Raw genomic sequence first — 18282 nt, forward strand, 5'->3', positions numbered from 1 at the left:
GAGAATAGCTCTCATGGCGTAAAAGTCATGTATGTGAAAAAAATCGAATCGCTGATGTATTTATAGTTCGGCCTCAAATCATGATTTTTTATGCAATTGCGCCAATATTTTTCATGAGGGTCGACCATGTAAGAATGCATCCGAAACACCAAATGTTTTAGTTCTGAAACTAATACTTTGGAGAATAGCTCTCATGGCGTAAAAGTCATGCATGTGAAAAAAATCGAATCGCTGATGTATTTATAGTTCGGCCTCAAGTCATGATTTTTTATGCAATTGCGCCAATAGTTTTCATGAGGGTCGACCATGTAAGAATGCATCCAAAACACCAAATGTTTTAGTTCTGAAACTAATACTTTGGAGAATAGCTCTCATGGCGTTAAAGTCATGCATGTGAAAAAAATCGAATCGCTGATGTATTTATAGTTCGGCCTCAAGTCATGATTTTTTATGCAATTGCGCCAATATTTTTCATGAGGGTCGACCATGTAAGAATGCATCCACACACCAAATGTTTTAGTTCTGAAACGAATCCTTTTGAAAATAGCTCGAATGGCGTAAAAGTCATGCATGTGAAAAAATTCGAATCGCTGATGTATTTATAGTTCGGCCTCAAGTCATGATTTTTTATGCAATTGCGCCAATATTTTTCATGAGGGTCGACCATGTAAGAATGCATCCACACACCAAATGTTTTAGTTCTGAAACTAATACTTTGGAGAATAGCTCTCATGGCGTAAAAGTCATGTATGTGAAAAAAATCGAATCGCTGATGTATTTATAGTTCGGCCTCAAGTCATGATTTTTTATGCAATTGCGCCAATATTTTTCATGAGGGTCGACCATGTAAGAATGCATCCACACACCAAATGTTTTAGTTCTGAAACGAATCCTTTTGAAAATAGCTCGAATGGCGTAAAAGTCATGCATGTGAAAAAATTCGAATCGCTGATGTATTTATAGTTCGGCCTCAAGTCATGATTTTTTATGCAATTGCGCCAATATTTTTCATGAGGGTCGACCATGTAAGAATGCATCCACACACCAAATGTTTTAGTTCTGAAACTAATACTTTGGAGAATAGCTCTCATGGCGTAAAAGTCATGTATGTGAAAAAAATCGAATCGCTGATGTATTTATAGTTCGGCCTCAAGTCATGATTTTTTATGCAATTGCGCCAATATTTTTCATGAGGGTCGACCATGTAAGAATGCATCCGAAACACCAAATGTTTTAGTTCTGAAACTAATACTTTGGAGAATAGCTCTCATGGCGTAAAAGTCATGCATGTGAAAAAAATCGAATCGCTGATGTATTTATAGTTCGGCCTCAAGTCATGATTTTTTATGCAATTGCGCCAATAGTTTTCATGAGGGTCGACCATGTAAGAATGCATCCAAAACACCAAATGTTTTAGTTCTGAAACTAATACTTTGGAGAATAGCTCTCATGGCGTTAAAGTCATGCATGTGAAAAAAATCGAATCGCTGATGTATTTATAGTTCGGCCTCAAGTCATGATTTTTTATGCAATTGCGCCAATATTTTTCATGAGGGTCGACCATGTAAGAATGCATATACACACCAAATGTTTTAGTTCTGAAACGAATCCTTTTGAAAATAGCTCGAATGGCGTAAAAGTCATGCATGTGAAAAAATTCGAATCGCTGATGTATTTATAGTTCGGCCTCAAGTCATGATTTTTTATGCAATTGCGCCAATATTTTTCATGAGGGTCGACCATGTAAGAATGCATCCACACACCAAATGTTTTAGTTCTGAAACTAATACTTTGGAGAATAGCTCTCATGGCGTAAAAGTCATGTATGTGAAAAAAATCGAATCGCTGATGTATTTATAGTTCGGCCTCAAGTCATGATTTTTTATGCAATTGCGCCAATATTTTTCATGAGGGTCGACCATGTAAGAATGCATCCACACACCAAATGTTTTAGTTCTGAAACGAATCCTTTTGAAAATAGCTCGAATGGCGTAAAAGTCATGCATGTGAAAAAATTCGAATCGCTGATGTATTTATAGTTCGGCCTCAAGTCATGATTTTTTATGCAATTGCGCCAATATTTTTCATGAGGGTCGACCATGTAAGAATGCATCCACACACCAAATGTTTTAGTTCTGAAACTAATACTTTGGAGAATAGCTCTCATGGCGTAAAAGTCATGTATGTGAAAAAAATCGAATCGCTGATGTATTTATAGTTCGGCCTCAAGTCATGATTTTTTATGCAATTGCGCCAATATTTTTCATGAGGGTCGACCATGTAAGAATGCATCCACACACCAAATGTTTTAGTTCTGAAACGAATCCTTTTGAAAATAGCTCGAATGGCGTAAAAGTCATGCATGTGAAAAAATTCGAATCGCTGATGTATTTATAGTTCGGCCTCAAGTCATGATTTTTTATGCAATTGCGCCAATATTTTTCATGAGGGTCGACCATGTAAGAATGCATCCACACACCAAATGTTTTAGTTCTGAAACTAATACTTTGGAGAATAGCTCTCATGGCGTAAAAGTCATGTATGTGAAAAAAATCGAATCGCTGATGTATTTATAGTTCGGCCTCAAATCATGATTTTTTATGCAATTGCGCCAATATTTTTCATGAGGGTCGACCATGTAAGAATGCATCCGAAACACCAAATGTTTTAGTTCTGAAACTAATACTTTGGAGAATAGCTCTCATGGCGTAAAAGTCATGCATGTGAAAAAAATCGAATCGCTGATGTATTTATAGTTCGGCCTCAAGTCATGATTTTTTATGCAATTGCGCCAATAGTTTTCATGAGGGTCGACCATGTAAGAATGCATCCAAAACACCAAATGTTTTAGTTCTGAAACTAATACTTTGGAGAATAGCTCTCATGGCGTTAAAGTCATGCATGTGAAAAAAATCGAATCGCTGATGTATTTATAGTTCGGCCTCAAGTCATGATTTTTTATGCAATTGCGCCAATATTTTTCATGAGGGTCGACCATGTAAGAATGCATCCACACACCAAATGTTTTAGTTCTGAAACGAATCCTTTTGAAAATAGCTCGAATGGCGTAAAAGTCATGCATGTGAAAAAATTCGAATCGCTGATGTATTTATAGTTCGGCCTCAAGTCATGATTTTTTATGCAATTGCGCCAATATTTTTCATGAGGGTCGACCATGTAAGAATGCATCCACACACCAAATGTTTTAGTTCTGAAACTAATACTTTGGAGAATAGCTCTCATGGCGTAAAAGTCATGTATGTGAAAAAAATCGAATCGCTGATGTATTTATAGTTCGGCCTCAAGTCATGATTTTTTATGCAATTGCGCCAATATTTTTCATGAGGGTCGACCATGTAAGAATGCATCCACACACCAAATGTTTTAGTTCTGAAACGAATCCTTTTGAAAATAGCTCGAATGGCGTAAAAGTCATGCATGTGAAAAAATTCGAATCGCTGATGTATTTATAGTTCGGCCTCAAGTCATGATTTTTTATGCAATTGCGCCAATATTTTTCATGAGGGTCGACCATGTAAGAATGCATCCACACACCAAATGTTTTAGTTCTGAAACTAATACTTTGGAGAATAGCTCTCATGGCGTAAAAGTCATGTATGTGAAAAAAATCGAATCGCTGATGTATTTATAGTTCGGCCTCAAATCATGATTTTTTATGCAATTGCGCCAATATTTTTCATGAGGGTCGACCATGTAAGAATGCATCCGAAACACCAAATGTTTTAGTTCTGAAACTAATACTTTGGAGAATAGCTCTCATGGCGTAAAAGTCATGCATGTGAAAAAAATCGAATCGCTGATGTATTTATAGTTCGGCCTCAAGTCATGATTTTTTATGCAATTGCGCCAATAGTTTTCATGAGGGTCGACCATGTAAGAATGCATCCAAAACACCAAATGTTTTAGTTCTGAAACTAATACTTTGGAGAATAGCTCTCATGGCGTTAAAGTCATGCATGTGAAAAAAATCGAATCGCTGATGTATTTATAGTTCGGCCTCAAGTCATGATTTTTTATGCAATTGCGCCAATATTTTTCATGAGGGTCGACCATGTAAGAATGCATCCACACACCAAATGTTTTAGTTCTGAAACGAATCCTTTTGAAAATAGCTCGAATGGCGTAAAAGTCATGCATGTGAAAAAATTCGAATCGCTGATGTATTTATAGTTCGGCCTCAAGTCATGATTTTTTATGCAATTGCGCCAATATTTTTCATGAGGGTCGACCATGTAAGAATGCATCCACACACCAAATGTTTTAGTTCTGAAACGAATCCTTTTGAAAATAGCTCGAATGGCGTAAAAGTCATGCATGTGAAAAAATTCGAATCGCTGATGTATTTATAGTTCGGCCTCAAGTCATGATTTTTTATGCAATTGCGCCAATATTTTTCATGAGGGTCGACCATGTAAGAATGCATCCACACACCAAATGTTTTAGTTCTGAAACTAATACTTTGGAGAATAGCTCTCATGGCGTAAAAGTCATGTATGTGAAAAAAATCGAATCGCTGATGTATTTATAGTTCGGCCTCAAATCATGATTTTTTATGCAATTGCGCCAATATTTTTCATGAGGGTCGACCATGTAAGAATGCATCCGAAACACCAAATGTTTTAGTTCTGAAACTAATACTTTGGAGAATAGCTCTCATGGCGTAAAAGTCATGCATGTGAAAAAAATCGAATCGCTGATGTATTTATAGTTCGGCCTCAAGTCATGATTTTTTATGCAATTGCGCCAATAGTTTTCATGAGGGTCGACCATGTAAGAATGCATCCAAAACACCAAATGTTTTAGTTCTGAAACTAATACTTTGGAGAATAGCTCTCATGGCGTTAAAGTCATGCATGTGAAAAAAATCGAATCGCTGATGTATTTATAGTTCGGCCTCAAGTCATGATTTTTTATGCAATTGCGCCAATATTTTTCATGAGGGTCGACCATGTAAGAATGCATCCACACACCAAATGTTTTAGTTCTGAAACGAATCCTTTTGAAAATAGCTCGAATGGCGTAAAAGTCATGCATGTGAAAAAATTCGAATCGCTGATGTATTTATAGTTCGGCCTCAAGTCATGATTTTTTATGCAATTGCGCCAATATTTTTCATGAGGGTCGACCATGTAAGAATGCATCCACACACCAAATGTTTTAGTTCTGAAACTAATACTTTGGAGAATAGCTCTCATGGCGTAAAAGTCATGTATGTGAAAAAAATCGAATCGCTGATGTATTTATAGTTCGGCCTCAAGTCATGATTTTTTATGCAATTGCGCCAATATTTTTCATGAGGGTCGACCATGTAAGAATGCATCCACACACCAAATGTTTTAGTTCTGAAACGAATCCTTTTGAAAATAGCTCGAATGGCGTAAAAGTCATGCATGTGAAAAAATTCGAATCGCTGATGTATTTATAGTTCGGCCTCAAGTCATGATTTTTTATGCAATTGCGCCAATATTTTTCATGAGGGTCGACCATGTAAGAATGCATCCACACACCAAATGTTTTAGTTCTGAAACTAATACTTTGGAGAATAGCTCTCATGGCGTAAAAGTCATGTATGTGAAAAAAATCGAATCGCTGATGTATTTATAGTTCGGCCTCAAATCATGATTTTTTATGCAATTGCGCCAATATTTTTCATGAGGGTCGACCATGTAAGAATGCATCCACACACCAAATGTTTTAGTTCTGAAACTAATACTTTGGAGAATAGCTCTCATGGCGTAAAAGTCATGTATGTGAAAAAAATCGAATCGCTGATGTATTTATAGTTCGGCCTCAAGTCATGATTTTTTATGCAATTGCGCCAATATTTTTCATGAGGGTCGACCATGTAAGAATGCATCCGAAACACCAAATGTTTTAGTTCTGAAACTAATACTTTGGAGAATAGCTCTCATGGCGTAAAAGTCATGCATGTGAAAAAAATCGAATCGCTGATGTATTTATAGTTCGGCCTCAAGTCATGATTTTTTATGCAATTGCGCCAATATTTTTCATGAGGGTCGACCATGTAAGAATGCATCCGAAACACCAAATGTTTTAGTTCTGAAACTAATACTTTGGAGAATAGCTCTCATGGCTTTAAAGTCATGTATGTGAACAAATTCGAATCGCTGATGTATTTATAGTTCGGCCTCAAGTCATGATTTTTTATGCAATTGCGCCAATATTTTTTCATGAGGGTCGACCATGTAAGAATGCATCCACACACCAAATGTTTTAGTTCTGAAACTAATGCTTTTGAAAATAGCTCGCATGGCGTAAAAGTCATGCATCTGAAAGAAATCGAATCGCTGATGTATTTATAGTTCGGCCTCAAGTCATGATTTTTTATGCAATTGCGCCAATATTTTTCAATAGGGTCGACCATGTAAGAATGCATCCACACACCAAATGTTTTAGTTCTGAAACTAATACTTTGGAGAATAGCTCTCATGGCGTAAAAGTCATGCATGTGAAAAAAATCGAATCGCTGATGTATTTATAGTTCGGCCTCAAGTCATGATTTTTTATGCAATTGCGCCAATATTTTTCATGAGGGTCGACCATGTAAGAATGCATCCACACACCAAATGTTTTAGTTCTGAAACGAATCCTTTTGAAAATAGCTCGAATGGCGTAAAAGTCATGCATGTGAAAAAATTCGAATCGCTGATGTATTTATAGTTCGGCCTCAAGTCATGATTTTTTATGCAATTGCGCCAATATTTTTCATGAGGGTCGACCATGTAAGAATGCATCCACACACCAAATGTTTTAGTTCTGAAACTAATACTTTGGAGAATAGCTCTCATGGCGTAAAAGTCATGTATGTGAAAAAAATCGAATCGCTGATGTATTTATAGTTCGGCCTCAAGTCATGATTTTTTATGCAATTGCGCCAATATTTTTCATGAGGGTCGACCATGTAAGAATGCATCCACACACCAAATGTTTTAGTTCTGAAACGAATCCTTTGGAAAATAGCTCGAATGGCGTAAAAGTCATGCATGTGAAAAAATTCGAATCGCTGATGTATTTATAGTTCGGCCTCAAGTCATGATTTTTTATGCAATTGCGCCAATATTTTTCATGAGGGTCGACCATGTAAGAATGCATCCACACACCAAATGTTTTAGTTCTGAAACTAATACTTTGGAGAATAGCTCTCATGGCGTAAAAGTCATGTATGTGAAAAAAATCGAATCGCTGATGTATTTATAGTTCGGCCTCAAGTCATGATTTTTTATGCAATTGCGCCAATATTTTTCATGAGGGTCGACCATGTAAGAATGCATCCGAAACACCAAATGTTTTAGTTCTGAAACTAATACTTTGGAGAATAGCTCTCATGGCGTAAAAGTCATGCATGTGAAAAAAATCGAATCGCTGATGTATTTATAGTTCGGCCTCAAGTCATGATTTTTTATGCAATTGCGCCAATATTTTTCATGAGGGTCGACCATGTAAGAATGCATCCGAAACACCAAATGTTTTAGTTCTGAAACTAATACTTTGGAGAATAGCTCTCATGGCTTTAAAGTCATGTATGTGAACAAATTCGAATCGCTGATGTATTTATAGTTCGGCCTCAAGTCATGATTTTTTATGCAATTGCGCCAATATTTTTTCATGAGGGTCGACCATGTAAGAATGCATCCACACACCAAATGTTTTAGTTCTGAAACTAATGCTTTTGAAAATAGCTCGCATGGCGTAAAAGTCATGCATCTGAAAGAAATCGAATCGCTGATGTATTTATAGTTCGGCCTCAAGTCATGATTTTTTATGCAATTGCGCCAATATTTTTCATGAGGGTCGACCATGTAAGAATGCATCCACACACCAAATGTTTTAGTTCTGAAACTAATACTTTGGAGAATAGCTCTCATGGCGTAAAAGTCATGCATGTGAAAAAAATCGAATCGCTGATGTATTTATAGTTCGGCCTCAAGTCATGATTTTTTATGCAATTGCGCCAATATTTTTCATGAGGGTCGACCATGTAAGAATGCATCCACACACCAAATGTTTTAGTTCTGAAACGAATCCTTTTGAAAATAGCTCGAATGGCGTAAAAGTCATGCATGTGAAAAAATTCGAATCGCTGATGTATTTATAGTTCGGCCTCAAGTCATGATTTTTTATGCAATTGCGCCAATATTTTTCATGAGGGTCGACCATGTAAGAATGCATCCACACACCAAATGTTTTAGTTCTGAAACTAATACTTTGGAGAATAGCTCTCATGGCGTAAAAGTCATGTATGTGAAAAAAATCGAATCGCTGATGTATTTATAGTTCGGCCTCAAGTCATGATTTTTTATGCAATTGCGCCAATATTTTTCATGAGGGTCGACCATGTAAGAATGCATCCGAAACACCAAATGTTTTAGTTCTGAAACTAATACTTTGGAGAATAGCTCTCATGGCTTTAAAGTCATGTATGTGAACAAATTCGAATCGCTGATGTATTTATAGTTCGGCCTCAAGTCATGATTTTTTATGCAATTGCGCCAATATTTTTTCATGAGGGTCGACCATGTAAGAATGCATCCACACACCAAATGTTTTAGTTCTGAAACTAATGCTTTTGAAAATAGCTCGCATGGCGTAAAAGTCATGCATCTGAAAAAAATCGAATCGCTGATGTATTTATAGTTCGGCCTCAAGTCATGATTTTTTATGCAATTGCGCCAATATTTTTCATGAGGGTCGACCATGTAAGAATGCATCCACACACCAAATGTTTTAGTTCTGAAACTAATACTTTGGAGAATAGCTCTCATGGCGTAAAAGTCATGCATGTGAAAAAAATCGAATCGCTGATGTATTTATAGTTCGGCCTCAAGTCATGATTTTTTATGCAATTGCGCCAATATTTTTCATGAGGGTCGACCATGTAAGAATGCATCCGAAACACCAAATGTTTTAGTTCTGAAACTAATACTTTGGAGAATAGCTCTCATGGCTTTAAAGTCATGTATGTGAAAAAATTCGAATCGCTGATGTATTTATAGTTCGGCCTCAAGTCATGATTTTTTATGCAATTGCGCCAATATTTTTTCATGAGGGTCGACCATGTAAGAATGCATCCACACACCAAATGTTTTAGTTCTGAAACTAATGCTTTTGAAAATAGCTCGCATGGCGTAAAAGTCATGCATCTGAAAAAAATCGAATCGCTGATGTATTTATAGTTCGGCCTCAAGTCATGATTTTTTATGCAATTGCGCCAATATTTTTCATGAGGGTCGACCATGTAAGAATGCATCCACACACCAAAAGTTTTAGTTCTGAAACTAATACTTTGGAGAATAGCTCTCATGGCGTAAAAGTCATGTATGTGAAAAAAATCGAATCGCTGATGTATTTATAGTTCGGCCTCAAGTCATGATTTTTTATGCAATTGCGCCAATATTTTTCATGAGGGTCGACCATGTAAGAATGCATCCGAAACACCAAATGTTTTAGTTCTGAAACTAATACTTTGGAGAATAGCTCTCATGGCGTAAAAGTCATGCATGTGAAAAAAATCGAATCGCTGATGTATTTATAGTTCGGCCTCAAGTCATGATTTTTTATGCAATTGCGCCAATATTTTTCATGAGGGTCGACCATGTAAGAATGCATCCGAAACACCAAATGTTTTAGTTCTGAAACTAATACTTTGGAGAATAGCTCTCATGGCTTTAAAGTCATGTATGTGAACAAATTCGAATCGCTGATGTATTTATAGTTCGGCCTCAAGTCATGATTTTTTATGCAATTGCGCCAATATTTTTTCATGAGGGTCGACCATGTAAGAATGCATCCACACACCAAATGTTTTAGTTCTGAAACTAATGCTTTTGAAAATAGCTCGCATGGCGTAAAAGTCATGCATCTGAAAGAAATCGAATCGCTGATGTATTTATAGTTCGGCCTCAAGTCATGATTTTTTATGCAATTGCGCCAATATTTTTCATGAGGGTCGACCATGTAAGAATGCATCCACACACCAAATGTTTTAGTTCTGAAACTAATACTTTGGAGAATAGCTCTCATGGCGTAAAAGTCATGCATGTGAAAAAAATCGAATCGCTGATGTATTTATAGTTCGGCCTCAAGTCATGATTTTTTATGCAATTGCGCCAATATTTTTCATGAGGGTCGACCATGTAAGAATGCATCCACACACCAAATGTTTTAGTTCTGAAACGAATCCTTTTGAAAATAGCTCGAATGGCGTAAAAGTCATGCATGTGAAAAAATTCGAATCGCTGATGTATTTATAGTTCGGCCTCAAGTCATGATTTTTTATGCAATTGCGCCAATATTTTTCATGAGGGTCGACCATGTAAGAATGCATCCACACACCAAATGTTTTAGTTCTGAAACTAATACTTTGGAGAATAGCTCTCATGGCGTAAAAGTCATGTATGTGAAAAAAATCGAATCGCTGATGTATTTATAGTTCGGCCTCAAGTCATGATTTTTTATGCAATTGCGCCAATATTTTTCATGAGGGTCGACCATGTAAGAATGCATCCACACACCAAATGTTTTAGTTCTGAAACGAATCCTTTGGAAAATAGCTCGAATGGCGTAAAAGTCATGCATGTGAAAAAATTCGAATCGCTGATGTATTTATAGTTCGGCCTCAAGTCATGATTTTTTATGCAATTGCGCCAATATTTTTCATGAGGGTCGACCATGTAAGAATGCATCCACACACCAAATGTTTTAGTTCTGAAACTAATACTTTGGAGAATAGCTCTCATGGCGTAAAAGTCATGTATGTGAAAAAAATCGAATCGCTGATGTATTTATAGTTCGGCCTCAAGTCATGATTTTTTATGCAATTGCGCCAATATTTTTCATGAGGGTCGACCATGTAAGAATGCATCCGAAACACCAAATGTTTTAGTTCTGAAACTAATACTTTGGAGAATAGCTCTCATGGCGTAAAAGTCATGCATGTGAAAAAAATCGAATCGCTGATGTATTTATAGTTCGGCCTCAAGTCATGATTTTTTATGCAATTGCGCCAATATTTTTCATGAGGGTCGACCATGTAAGAATGCATCCGAAACACCAAATGTTTTAGTTCTGAAACTAATACTTTGGAGAATAGCTCTCATGGCTTTAAAGTCATGTATGTGAACAAATTCGAATCGCTGATGTATTTATAGTTCGGCCTCAAGTCATGATTTTTTATGCAATTGCGCCAATATTTTTTCATGAGGGTCGACCATGTAAGAATGCATCCACACACCAAATGTTTTAGTTCTGAAACTAATGCTTTTGAAAATAGCTCGCATGGCGTAAAAGTCATGCATCTGAAAAAAATCGAATCGCTGATGTATTTATAGTTCGGCCTCAAGTCATGATTTTTTATGCAATTGCGCCAATATTTTTCATGAGGGTCGACCATGTAAGAATGCATCCACACACCAAATGTTTTAGTTCTGAAACTAATACTTTGGAGAATAGCTCTCATGGCGTAAAAGTCATGCATGTGAAAAAAATCGAATCGCTGATGTATTTATAGTTCGGCCTCAAGTCATGATTTTTTATGCAATTGCGCCAATATTTTTCATGAGGGTCGACCATGTAAGAATGCATCCGAAACACCAAATGTTTTAGTTCTGAAACTAATACTTTGGAGAATAGCTCTCATGGCTTTAAAGTCATGTATGTGAAAAAATTCGAATCGCTGATGTATTTATAGTTCGGCCTCAAGTCATGATTTTTTATGCAATTGCGCCAATATTTTTTCATGAGGGTCGACCATGTAAGAATGCATCCACACACCAAATGTTTTAGTTCTGAAACTAATGCTTTTGAAAATAGCTCGCATGGCGTAAAAGTCATGCATCTGAAAAAAATCGAATCGCTGATGTATTTATAGTTCGGCCTCAAGTCATGATTTTTTATGCAATTGCGCCAATATTTTTCATGAGGGTCGACCATGTAAGAATGCATCCACACACCAAATGTTTTAGTTCTGAAACGAATCCTTTTGAAAATAGCTCGAATGGCGTAAAAGTCATGCATGTGAAAAAATTCGAATCGCTGATGTATTTATAGTTCGGCCTCAAGTCATGATTTTTTATGCAATTGCGCCAATAGTTTTCATGAGGGTCGACCATGTAAGAATGCATCCACACACCAAATGTTTTAGTTCTGAAACTAATACTTTGGAGAATAGCTCTCATGGCGTAAAAGTCATGTATGTGAAAAAAATCGAATCGCTGATGTATTTATAGTTCGGCCTCAAGTCATGATTTTTTATGCAATTGCGCCAATATTTTTCATGAGGGTCGACCATGTAAGAATGCATCCGAAACACCAAATGTTTTAGTTCTGAAACTAATACTTTGGAGAATAGCTCTCATGGCGTAAAAGTCATGCATGTGAAAAAAATCGAATCGCTGATGTATTTATAGTTCGGCCTCAAGTCATGATTTTTTATGCAATTGCGCCAATATTTTTCATGAGGGTCGACCATGTAAGAATGCATCCGAAACACCAAATGTTTTAGTTCTGAAACTAATACTTTGGAGAATAGCTCTCATGGCTTTAAAGTCATGTATGTGAACAAATTCGAATCGCTGATGTATTTATAGTTCGGCCTCAAGTCATGATTTTTTATGCAATTGCGCCAATATTTTTTCATGAGGGTCGACCATGTAAGAATGCATCCACACACCAAATGTTTTAGTTCTGAAACTAATGCTTTTGAAAATAGCTCGCATGGCGTAAAAGTCATGCATCTGAAAAAAATCGAATCGCTGATGTATTTATAGTTCGGCCTCAAGTCATGATTTTTTATGCAATTGCGCCAATATTTTTCATGAGGGTCGACCATGTAAGAATGCATCCACACACCAAATGTTTTAGTTCTGAAACTAATACTTTGGAGAATAGCTCTCATGGCGTAAAAGTCATGCATGTGAAAAAAATCGAATCGCTGATGTATTTATAGTTCGGCCTCAAGTCATGATTTTTTATGCAATTGCGCCAATATTTTTCATGAGGGTCGACCATGTAAGAATGCATCCGAAACACCAAATGTTTTAGTTCTGAAACTAATACTTTGGAGAATAGCTCTCATGGCTTTAAAGTCATGTATGTGAACAAATTCGAATCGCTGATGTATTTATAGTTCGGCCTCAAGTCATGATTTTTTATGCAATTGCGCCAATATTTTTTCATGAGGGTCGACCATGTAAGAATGCATCCACACACCAAATGTTTTAGTTCTGAAACTAATGCTTTTGAAAATAGCTCGCATGGCGTAAAAGTCATGCATCTGAAAAAAATCGAATCGCTGATGTATTTATAGTTCGGCCTCAAGTCATGATTTTTTATGCAATTGCGCCAATAGTTTTCATGAGGGTCGACCATGTAAGAATGCATCCACACACCAAATGTTTTAGTTCTGAAACTAATACTTTGGAGAATAGCTCTCATGGCGTTAAAGTCATGTATGTGAAAAAAATCGAATCGCTGATGTATTTATAGTTCGGCCTCAAGTCATGATTTTTTATGCAATTGCGCCAATATTTTTCATGAGGGTCGACCATGTAAGAATGCATCCACACACCAAATGTTTTAGTTCTGAAACGAATCCTTTTGAAAATAGCTCGCATGGCGTAAAAGTCATGTATGTGAAAAAATTCGAATCGCTGATGTATTTATAGTTCGGCCTCAAGTCATGATTTTTTATGCAATTGCGCCAATATTTTTCATGAGGGTCGACCATGTAAGAATGCATCCGAAACACCAAATGTTTTAGTTCTGAAACTAATACTTTGGAGAATAGCTCTCATGGCGTAAAAGTCATGTATGTGAAAAAAATCGAATCGCTGATGTATTTATAGTTCGGCCTCAAGTCATGATTTTTTATGCAATTGCGCCAATATTTTTCATGAGGGTCGACCATGTAAGAATGCATCCGAAACACCAAATGTTTTAGTTCTGAAACTAATGCTTTGGAGAATAGCTCTCATGGCGTAAAAGTCATGTATGTGAAAAAAATCGAATCGCTGATGTATTTATAGTTCGGCCTCAAGTCATGATTTTTTATGCAATTGCGCCAATAGTTTTCATGAGGGTCGACCATGTAAGAATGCATCCGAAACACCAAATGTTTTAGTTCTGAAACTAATACTTTGGAGAATAGCTCTCATGGCGTTAAAGTCATGTATGTGAAAAAAATCGAATCGCTGATGTATTTATAGTTCGGCCTCAAGTCATGATTTTTTATGCAATTGCGCCAATATTTTTCATGAGGGTCGACCATGTAAGAATGCATCCACACACTAAATGTTTTAGTTCTGAAACGAATCCTTTTGAAAATAGCTCGCATGGCGTAAAAGTCATGTATGTGAAAAAATTCGAATCGCTGATGTATTTATAGTTCGGCCTCAAGTCATGATTTTTTATGCAATTGCGCCAATATTTTTCATGAGGGTCGACCATGTAAGAATGCATCCGAAACACCAAATGTTTTAGTTCTGAAACTAATACTTTGGAGAATAGCTCTCATGGCGTAAAAGTCATGTATGTGAAAAAAATCGAATCGCTGATGTATTTATAGTTCGGCCTCAAGTCATGATTTTTTATGCAATTGCGCCAATATTTTTCATGAGGGTCGACCATGTAAGAATGCATCCGAAACACCAAATGTTTTAGTTCTGAAACTAATGCTTTGGAGAATAGCTCTCATGGCGTAAAAGTCATGTATGTGAAAAAAATCGAATCGCTGATGTATTTATAGTTCGGCCTCAAGTCATGATTTTTTATGCAATTGCGCCAATAGTTTTCATGAGGGTCGACCATGTAAGAATGCATCCGAAACACCAAATGTTTTAGTTCTGAAACTAATACTTTGGAGAATAGCTCTCATGGCGTTAAAGTCATGTATGTGAAAAAAATCGAATCGCTGATGTATTTATAGTTCGGCCTCAAGTCATGATTTTTTATGCAATTGCGCCAATATTTTTCATGAGGGTCGACCATGTAAGAATGCATCCACACACCAAATGTTTTAGTTCTGAAACGAATCCTTTTGAAAATAGCTCGAATGGCGTAAAAGTCATGCATGTGAAAAAATTCGAATCGCTGATGTATTTATAGTTCGGCCTCAAGTCATGATTTTTTATGCAATTGCGCCAATATTTTTCATGAGGGTCGACCATGTAAGAATGCATCCACACACCAAATGTTTTAGTTCTGAAACTAATACTTTGGAGAATAGCTCTCATGGCGTAAAAGTCATGTATGTGAAAAAAATCGAATCGCTGATGTATTTATAGTTCGGCCTCAAGTCATGATTTTTTATGCAATTGCGCCAATATTTTTCATGAGGGTCGACCATGTAAGAATGCATCCACACACCAAATGTTTTAGTTCTGAAACGAATCCTTTTGAAAATAGCTCGAATGGCGTAAAAGTCATGCATGTGAAAAAATTCGAATCGCTGATGTATTTATAGTTCGGCCTCAAGTCATGATTTTTTATGCAATTGCGCCAATATTTTTCATGAGGGTCGACCATGTAAGAATGCATCCACACACCAAATGTTTTAGTTCTGAAACTAATACTTTGGAGAATAGCTCTCATGGCGTAAAAGTCATGTATGTGAAAAAAATCGAATCGCTGATGTATTTATAGTTCGGCCTCAAGTCATGATTTTTTATGCAATTGCGCCAATATTTTTCATGAGGGTCGACCATGTAAGAATGCATCCGAAACACCAAATGTTTTAGTTCTGAAACTAATACTTTGGAGAATAGCTCTCATGGCGTAAAAGTCATGCATGTGAAAAAAATCGAATCGCTGATGTATTTATAGTTCGGCCTCAAGTCATGATTTTTTATGCAATTGCGCCAATATTTTTCATGAGGGTCGACCATGTAAGAATGCATCCGAAACACCAAATGTTTTAGTTCTGAAACTAATACTTTGGAGAATAGCTCTCATGGCTTTAAAGTCATGTATGTGAACAAATTCGAATCGCTGATGTATTTATAGTTCGGCCTCAAGTCATGATTTTTTATGCAATTGCGCCAATATTTTTTCATGAGGGTCGACCATGTAAGAATGCATCCACACACCAAATGTTTTAGTTCTGAAACTAATGCTTTTGAAAATAGCTCGCATGGCGTAAAAGTCATGCATCTGAAAAAAATCGAATCGCTGATGTATTTATAGTTCGGCCTCAAGTCATGATTTTTTATGCAATTGCGCCAATATTTTTCATGAGGGTCGACCATGTAAGAATGCATCCACACACCAAATGTTTTAGTTCTGAAACTAATACTTTGGAGAATAGCTCTCATGGCGTAAAAGTCATGCATGTGAAAAAAATCGAATCGCTGATGTATTTATAGTTCGGCCTCAAGTCATGATTTTTTATGCAATTGCGCCAATATTTTTCATGAGGGTCGACCATGTAAGAATGCATCCGAAACACCAAATGTTTTAGTTCTGAAACTAATACTTTGGAGAATAGCTCTCATGGCTTTAAAGTCATGTATGTGAACAAATTCGAATCGCTGATGTATTTATAGTTCGGCCTCAAGTCATGATTTTTTATGCAATTGCGCCAATATTTTTTCATGAGGGTCGACCATGTAAGAATGCATCCACACACCAAATGTTTTAGTTCTGAAACTAATGCTTTTGAAAATAGCTCGCATGGCGTAAAAGTCATGCATCTGAAAAAAATCGAATCGCTGATGTATTTATAGTTCGGCCTCAAGTCATGATTTTTTATGCAATTGCGCCAATATTTTTCATGAGGGTCGACCATGTAAGAATGCATCCACACACCAAAAGTTTTAGTTCTGAAACTAATACTTTGGAGAATAGCTCTCATGGCGTAAAAGTCATGTATGTGAAAAAATTCGAATCGCTGATGTATTTATAGTTCGGCCTCAAGTCATGATTTTTTATGCAATTGCGCCAATAGTTTTCATGAGGGTCGACCATGTAAGAATGCATCCACACACCAAATGTTTTAGTTCTGAAACTAATACTTTGGAGAATAGCTCTCATGGCGTTAAAGTCATGTATGTGAAAAAAATCGAATCGCTGATGTATTTATAGTTCGGCCTCAAGTCATGATTTTTTATGCAATTGCGCCAATATTTTTCATGAGGGTCGACCATGTAAGAATGCATCCACACACCAAATGTTTTAGTTCTGAAACGAATCCTTTTGAAAATAGCTCGCTTGGCGTAAAAGTCATGTATGTGAAAAAATTCGAATCGCTGATGTATTTATAGTTCGGCCTCAAGTCATGATTTTTTATGCAATTGCGCCAATATTTTTCATGAGGGTCGACCATGTAAGAATGCATCCGAAACACCAAATGTTTTAGTTCTGAAACTAATACTTTGGAGAATAGCTCTCATGGCGTAAAAGTCATGTATGTGAAAAAAATCGAATCGCTGATGTATTTATAGTTCGGCCTCAAGTCATGATTTTTTATGCAATTGCGCCAATATTTTTCATGAGGGTCGACCATGTAAGAATGCATCCGAAACACCAAATGTTTTAGTTCTGAAACTAATGCTTTGGAGAATAGCTCTCATGGCGTAAAAGTCATGCATGTGAAAAAAATCGAATCGCTGATGTATTTATAGTTCGGCCTCAAGTCATGATTTTTTATGCAATTGCGCCAATAGTTTTCATGAGGGTCGACCATGTAAGAATGCATCCGAAACACCAAATGTTTTAGTTCTGAAACTAATACTTTGGAGAATAGCTCTCATGGCGTTAAAGTCATGTATGTGAAAAAAATCGAATCGCTGATGTATTTATAGTTCGGCCTCAAGTCATGATTTTTTATGCAATTGCGCCAATATTTTTCATGAGGGTCGACCATGTAAGAATGCATCCACACACCAAATGTTTTAGTTCTGAAACGAATCCTTTTGAAAATAGCTCGAATGGCGTAAAAGTCATGCATGTGAAAAAATTCGAATCGCTGATGTATTTATAGTTCGGCCTCAAGTCATGATTTTTTATGCAATTGCGCCAATATTTTTCATGAGGGTCGACCATGTAAGAATGCATCCACACACCAAATGTTTTAGTTCTGAAACTAATACTTTGGAGAATAGCTCTCATGGCGTAAAAGTCATGTATGTGAAAAAAATCGAATCGCTGATGTATTTATAGTTCGGCCTCAAGTCATGATTTTTTATGCAATTGCGCCAATATTTTTCATGAGGGTCGACCATGTAAGAATGCATCCGAAACACCAAATGT

The sequence above is a fragment of the Haliotis rufescens genome, unplaced genomic scaffold, assembly GCF_023055435.1.
Source record: "Haliotis rufescens isolate VD_foot unplaced genomic scaffold, xgHalRufe1.0.p SCAF_90, whole genome shotgun sequence".
NCBI lineage: Eukaryota > Metazoa > Mollusca > Gastropoda > Lepetellida > Haliotidae > Haliotis > Haliotis rufescens.